Source organism: Heterodontus francisci, chromosome 14 (genome assembly GCF_036365525.1).
Source record: "Heterodontus francisci isolate sHetFra1 chromosome 14, sHetFra1.hap1, whole genome shotgun sequence".
NCBI lineage: Eukaryota > Metazoa > Chordata > Chondrichthyes > Heterodontiformes > Heterodontidae > Heterodontus > Heterodontus francisci.
Window position 1 is genome coordinate 107,481,781 of NC_090384.1, and position 7,833 is coordinate 107,489,613.

The 7,833-nt window shown below is 50.6% G+C and overlaps 1 protein-coding gene across 5 annotated transcripts in view; it reads right to left on the bottom strand.

The window, feature by feature from the left end:
- LOC137377210 (AMP deaminase 3-like) overlaps positions 1–3,850 on the bottom strand; it is a 106,209-nt gene extending 102,359 nt beyond the window's left edge. The window contains exon 1 of one of the 5 annotated variants that reach the window (XM_068046719.1): positions 3,804–3,850. The gene's annotated coding sequence lies outside the window, so the exon portion shown is untranslated. Of the gene's footprint in view, positions 1–53; positions 286–487; positions 578–3,709; positions 3,779–3,803 lie in introns of those variants that run through there. The other 4 variants (XM_068046717.1, XM_068046716.1, XM_068046718.1 and 1 more) reach the window with 4 other exon arrangements.
- Between the last annotated feature and the right edge of the window lie 3,983 nt (positions 3,851–7,833).

Sequence of the window (7,833 nt, forward strand, 5' to 3'; positions counted from 1 at the left end):
ACACCACCCCAGCAACAATCCCAGTCCCGCAATAATTTCCTACCATCTCATACCTGGTTCTGTTAAAATGGGAACGGCAGGCAGAATATCAACTGCAACCAGCTAACTCCGCAATACTTCCACAAATGTCACTCCCAGCAGAATCACAGTCCAGCGATATCAAAGAGCTGCTGTTAGTTCTTTTAAAAGTTAAACATACCCTTCTGTTGGGTTTAAAAACTAAACCCTGGCAACCAGCAGCAAAACCCCACTTCACAATCCTTCCTGAATGAGCCACACCTTCCCTCCTGTCAGCCAATAAGCCAAACAGCTGCTGGTTTTGTCAGATGCTTTGGCGGCGGTGGGGGGGTGGGGGGGGGGGGGAGCGGGGGCGGGGGGGGGGGAAGCTGGTCCAGGAAGTTTTTTTAATTTTAAGGTGCTATTTGCACTTTGGGCAATTGAGAGAAATATCCAGGCCTGGAAGCTTCAGCACAAGGAAGGATCTTACCTGGAGTGATTCAGGAACCCACTCAGTGCAAGAACTGCACCAGCTCTCTCGAACAGAAATGCAGCAGACCTCACTCTCTCTCTCTCTCTCTCTCTCTCTCTCTCTCTCTCAATTGCACTAAATGCCACTCAGTTCCTGCCTGTAGAGACCCATTAATGAGCACCAGCTACATTCCGGAAATATTAGAAGATTTATGAACTGGACAAGCAGCAAGAGGCAAAGAAAAAAATCTATTGATTGTACATTTTAAAAATAATTCAACGGATCGTGTGACTGGATACAATTAGAGGAGCACAGAGCATCGATTAGTGTCTGATGCAGCAAAGCTTCCATTAGACAGTGGATCAAATGGCTTTTTACAGGAGTGTTCAGTTGTTACTTGTTGAATTCACAATGCAATCAATGTTTGCAAATCCCAGACACAGAAGCTTACTTAGAAAATTCTGCACAGATGGAGGCCATTCAGGCTATCATGTCTGTGCTACCTCTTTGAGAGAGTTATTCTGTTAGGTCCCACTCTCCTGCTCTTGCACCTTTAGCTGTGATGTCTTTTCTTCTTTGAATACACATCCATTTGCCTTTTAACAGTTCCGAAAGAATCTGATTCCACGACCCTTTCAGGTAGTTCCTTCCAGATCTTAACAACCCTCTGTGTGAAAACATTCCTCCTCATTTCCCCGCCAGTTCCCTTGTACCCCTCTGGTTACCACACTGCTTTCCAGAGGAAACAGCTTCTCCGTGCTCCATCAAAACCTCTCAATCTTGAAAATCTTTACTAGATCACCCCCTTAATCTTGCTGCATTTGGCAATTCAAAAGAAAGAACTTACATTTTTATCACACCTTTCACATCCTCAAGACATTCCAAAGAACTTTACAGCCAATGAAGTACTTTCTGAAGTGTACTCTCTGTTAGTGTCTAATACGTTCTGTTAATGGATGTTTAAATACCTAGTAATTGAAGGTGAGCAGGTATTGGGTGTTAATTTGATAATTGTACTCAGATGTGTATATAAAGAAGAGCCAGTCAGCACTGGCTGGGTGTTGTTAGGAATGGAGAAGTAAGTTCCGTGACAAGCAGTAAACAATCTCCACCAAAGCATCCTAGTCTCAGTGTCTTGTTCACAAACAGGCTTGGAGGGTACTCTAACAGTCACTGTCGTAATGTAGGAAATGTGGCAGTTAACTTGCACACAGCAAGATCCCCTAAATGAAAATGAGGTAAAAGACCTCAGTACTGCCCCTCCCACAGTGCAGCATTTCCTCAGTACTGCCCCCCCTCAGTACTGCCCCTCCCACAGTGCAGCGCTCCCTCAGTACTGACCCTCCAACAGTGCTCCCTCAGTACTGCCCCCCCTCAGTACTGCCCCTCCCACAGTGCAGCATTTCCTCAGTACTGACCCTCCGACAGTGCTCCCTCAGTACTGCCCCCCCCCTCAGTACTGCCCCTCCCACAGTGCAGAGCTCCCTCAGTACTGACCCTCCAACACTGCAGCATTTCCTCAGTACTGACCCTCCAACAGTGCTCCCTCAGTACTGCCCCCCCTCAGTACTGCCCCTCCCACAGTGCAGCGCTCCCTCAGTACTGACCCTCCAACAATGCTCCCTCAGTACTGCCCCCCCTCAGTACTGCCCCTCCCACAGTGCAGCACCCCCTCAGTACTGACCCTCCCACAGTGCAGCGCCCCCTCAGTACTGACCTTCCGACAGTGCAGCGCTCCCTCAGTACTGACCCTCAGACAGTGCAGCGCTCCCTCAGAACTGACCCTCTGACAGTGCAGCACTCCCTCAGTACTGACCCTCTGACAGTGCAGCGCTCCCTCAGTACTGACCCTCTGACAGTGCAGCGCTCCCTCAGTACTGACCCTCTGATAGTGCAGCACTCCCTCAGTACTGACCCTGTGACAGTGCGGTGCTCCCTCAGTACTGACCCTCTGAAAGTGCAGCACTCCCTCAGTACTGACCCTCTGACAGTGCAGCACTCGCTCAGTACTGACCCTCTGACAGTGCGGTGCTCCCTCAGTACTGACCCTCTGATAGTGCAGCACTCCCTCAGTACTGACCCTCTGACAGTGCAGCACTCCCTCAGTACTGACCCTCTGATAGTGCAGCAGTCCCTCAGTACTGACCCTCTGACAGTGCGGTGCTCCCTCAGTACTGACCCTCCGAAAGTGCAGCACTCCCTCAGTACTGACCCTCTGACAGTGCAGCACTCCCTCAGTACTGACCCTGTGACAGTGCGGTGCTCCCTCAGGACTGACCCTCCGAAAGTGCAGCACTCCCTCAGTACTGACCCTCTGACAGTGCAGCACTCGCTCAGTACTGACCCTCTGACAGTGCAGCACTCGCTCAGTACTGACCCTCTGACAGTGCGGTGCTCCCTCAGTACTGACCCTCTGATAGTGCAGCACTCCCTCAGTACTGACCCTCTGACAGTGCAGCACTCCCTCAGTACTGACCCTCTGATAGTGCAGCACTCCCTCAGTACTGACCCTCTGACAGTGCGGTGCTCCCTCAGTACTGACCCTCTGACAGTGCAGCACTCCCTCAGTACTGACCCTCTGACAGTGCGGTCCTCCCTCAGTACTGACCCTCCGAAAGTGCAGCACTCCCTCAGTACTGACCCTCTGACAGTGCAGCACTCCCTCAGTACTGACCCTCTGACAGTGCAGCACTCCCTCAGTACTGACCCTCCGAAAGTGCAGCACTCCCTCAGTACTGACCCTCTGACAGTGCAGCACTCCCTCAGTACTGACCCTCTGACAGTGCAGCACTCCCTCAGTACTGCACTGGGAGTGTCAGCCTGAATCATGGGCTCAAGTCTCTGGTGTGGAGTTAAAACTATTGACCTTCTGACTCAGAGGCTGGAGTGTTACCCACTGAACCAGGGCTGAGACCTGGTACAAGGTTAAATCTTAGACGTAAATGTTTGATTATTGTCACAGCATTCTTGTTGAAAATTGCAATAATTTGATCTTGCTTTTACTGAAAAGGTTTAAGGAAATACATTTCTAATTTAAAAACAGAGGACTGCATCACAGAGCATTTGCCTGAACATTTAGTACATTCATGTGACAGTCAGTATAACAATCTTTCTTGCATTGGTCAGGAACACAGAGCATTAAAAATCTACTCTGCCATATCCATCACAACTTCACCTCTTTAATCCCAATTCAGAGCCCTTGTTATGTGTCCCTTAACCCTCTCATTGCCAAAGTTTTACCTGCATCTTCAGCCACTGACTTCACCTTTGTTCTGTGTGAAGATCACAGCACCAGCCTCACATTACTGAGTTAGATTTGTAAATTGAGACTCACGCCTGAATGTGGATGGTTGCCGGACAGTCTGAGAACATTAACTTCTTTATTACCAGACCAGATGATTTATTCCATCAGTTTTTTCATTGTTGGTCTGCTAGGAATTATAGATCAGAGCACCAGCTGACTTCCTGAGCTGTGCACAAGTCTACACAAAATTCTGCTTGTTCAGCCATCTAAATGGGCTGGTGAAAATCATCAGTCATCAGCTGCAGACCAATGGGGCAGTTACTCAGCAAGAACAACAACAACTTGCATTTATAAGGCACCTATAACATAGCAAATTGTCTCAAGGTGCTTCACTGGGGAGTGGGTCTGACTGTATAGCTCTGTGGAGAGCCAGCATGGACTCAATGTGCCGAATGGCCTCCTCCTGTGCCCTATAAGAGTCTGTAACATTTTGACACCGAGCCATAAAAGATGGCATTAGGACAGATGGACAAAAGCTTGGTCAAAGAGAACACAAGAAATAGGAGCAGGAGTAGACCATTCGGCCCATTGAGCCTGCTCTGCCATTCAATACAATCATAGCTGATCTCGGGCTTCAATTCCACTTACCTGCCCGCTTCCCCACTTCCCAGGGTTCGCTGCGACACCAAAAATCTATCTGTCCCAGCCTTAACTATATTCAATGATGGAACATCCACAACCCTCTGGGGGAGAGAATTCCAAAGATTCACAACCCTTTGAGTGCAGTAATTTCTCCTCATCTCAGTCCTGAATGATTGGTCCCTTATCCTGAGACTGTGCCCCCGTGTTCAAGACTCCCCGACCAGCTGAAACAATCTCTCAGCGTCTACCCTATCCAGCCCCTTTAGAATCTTCTACGTTTCAATGAGATCACCTCTCATTCTTTTAAACTCCACAGAATACAGGCCCAGTTTACTTAGTCTCTCATCATAGGACAACCCCATCATCCCAGGGACCAATTTAGTGAACCTAGAGATAGGTTTTAAGGAACCTCTAAAAGGAGGAGAGAGAGGCAGAGAGGTTTAGGGAGGGAATTCCACAGTTTAGCTGTAACTCTGCTAAACGTGTGTGAACAGAGTTGGGCCAGTCGTACAAACAGCAAACCTGCAGCAAACAGCAAACCTGAACCCCTTGGGGGTTCAAAAGCCTGGGTTACAGTAGCAGAAACACAGCCTTAAACAGTAAGCCATTCCTCCTGTTGTGACATGCCTTTCAACTACACAACATCCTTTGTAATAAACTCCTGCCACCAAGTGGAGAAATATCTGTACCTTTTCAGAACTAAACACCAGGCACATGTTAGAAATTGGAGTTCGCTGTAAATACATTCCAGTGTTCAATAGGGTCAGTCACTCCTATAACTTTTCTCAACTCTGACTTTAATGTGAGTTGACTCACTGCCCCATAATCTACTTGCAGGGTAACACAATCCACTGGTGTAATGATAGGGTGACATTGTAACCTGAACCAGATATCCTTGTCTTTTGAACGAATATCTCCCGAGGTAGAAGCAGCAAATACTTCTAGGAGATGAGGCCAGATGAGGAACAAAAGGCCTGAAGTTGTTATTGGGAAAATGGAACAGCGATGTCCTTTATGATCACTGGCGAAGGGAAAAGTCTATTAGAAATTCACAACATGCCATCTGTAAAAATAGGTTGTGCTGAATAAATTGGAGAGATTTTTCTGAGTAAGTGACCAGGGTCATGAAAGAGGTAAAACATTCTGACCATGATCTTTGAGAACGTTCCTCACACTCGGTCACTTTACAAGGTAGAAGCTTGTATCCGCAGGAATTTTGAAACACTGGACTAAGAATTGGCTCCAAACCTGCAGCCATAAGGTTGTAGTTAATGGATGTGTTTGAGCCTGGAGACATGTTACAAGTGGTGACATCACCGGGATCCATCATAAAGCCGGCTACTCGACCGCACCAAACCCGACCACTCAACCGGACCAAACCCGACCACTCAACCGGACCAAACCCGACCACTCAACCGGACCAAACCCGACCACTCGACCGGACCAAACTCAACCGGACCAAACCCGACCACTCGACCGGACCAAACCCAACCGGACCAAACCCGACCACTCGACAGGACCAAACCCGACCACTCAAACGGAACAAACCCGACCACTCGACCGGACCAAACCCGACTACTCGACCGGACCAAACACGACTACTCGACTGGACCAAACCCGACTAATCGACCGGAGCAAACCCGACTACTCGACCGGAGAAAACCCGACTACTCGAGCGGACCAAACCAGACTACTCGACCGGACCAAACCCGACTAATCGACTGGAGCAAACCTGACTACTCAACCGGACCAAACCCGACTAATCGACCGGAGCAAACCTGACTACTCAACCGGACCAAACCCGACTACTCGAGCGGACCAAACCGACTAATCGACCGGAGCAAACCTGACTACTCAACCGGACCAAACCCGACTACTCGAGCGGACCAAACCCGACTACTCGACCGGACCAAACCCGACAACTCAACCGGACCAAACCCGACAACTCAACCGGACCAAACCCGACTAATCGACCGGAGCAAACCTGACTACTCAACCGGACCAAACCCGACTACTCGACCGGACCAAACCTTACTAATCGACCGGACTAAACCCGACTACTCGACGGGACCAAACCCGACAACTCGACGGGACCAAACCCGACTACTCGACCGGATCAAACCCGACTACTCGACTGGAGCAAACCCGACTACTCGACCGGAGCAAACCTGACAACTCGACGGGACCAAACCCGACTACTCGACCGGAGAAAACCCGACTACTCAACCGACCAAACCCGACTACTCGACCGGATCAAACCCGACTACTCGACCGGAGCAAACCGGACTACTCGACCGGAGCAAACCCGACTACTCGACCGGACCAAACACGACTAATCGACCGGAGAAAACCCGACTACTCGAGCGGACCAAACCAGACTACTCGAGCGGACCAAACCAGACTACTCGACCGGACCAAACCCGACTACTCGACCGGACCAAACCCGACAACTCGACCGGACCAAACCTGACTCATCGACCGGACTAAACCCGACTAATCGACCGGACCAAACCCGACGAATCGACCGGACCAAACCCGACTAATCGACCGGACCAAACCCGACGAATCGACCGGACCAAACCAGACTACTCGACCGGACCAAACCCGACTACTCGACCGGACCAAACCCGACAACTCGACCGGACCAAACCTGACTCATCGACCGGACCAAACCCGACTAATCGACCGGACCAAACCCGACGAATCGACCGGACCAAACCCGACTAATCGACCGGAGCAAACCTGACAACTCGACCGGACCAAACCCGACTACTCGACCGGAGAAAACCCGACTACTCAACCGGACCAAACCCGACTAATCGACCGGAGCAAACCTGACTAATCAACCGGACCAAACCCGACTACTCGACCGGACCAAACCTGACTAATCGACCGGACCAAACCCGACAACTCGACGGGACCAAACCCGACTAATGGACCGGAGCAAACCCGACTACTCGACCGGAGCAAACTCGACTACTCAACTGGACCAAACCCGACTACTCGACCGGAGCAAACCTGACAACTCGACCGGATCAAACCCGACTAATGGACCGGAGAAAACCCGACTACTCGACCGGATCAAACCCGACTACTCGACCGGACCAAACCCGACTACTCGACCGGATCAAACCCGACTACTCGACCGGACCAAACCCAACTACTCGACCGGACCAAACCCGACTACTCGACCGGACCAAACCAGACTACTCGACCTACCAAACCCAACTACTCGACCGGACCAAACCCGACTACTCGACCGGACCAAACCCGACTACTCGACCGGACCAAACCCAACTACTCGACCGGACCAAACCCGACTACTCGACCGGACCAAACCAGACTACTCGACCTACCAAACCCGACTACTCGACCGGACCAAACCCGACTACTCGACCGGACCAAACCCGACTACTCGACCGCACCAAACCCGACTAATCGACCGGAGCAAACCCGACTACTCGACCGGACCAAACCC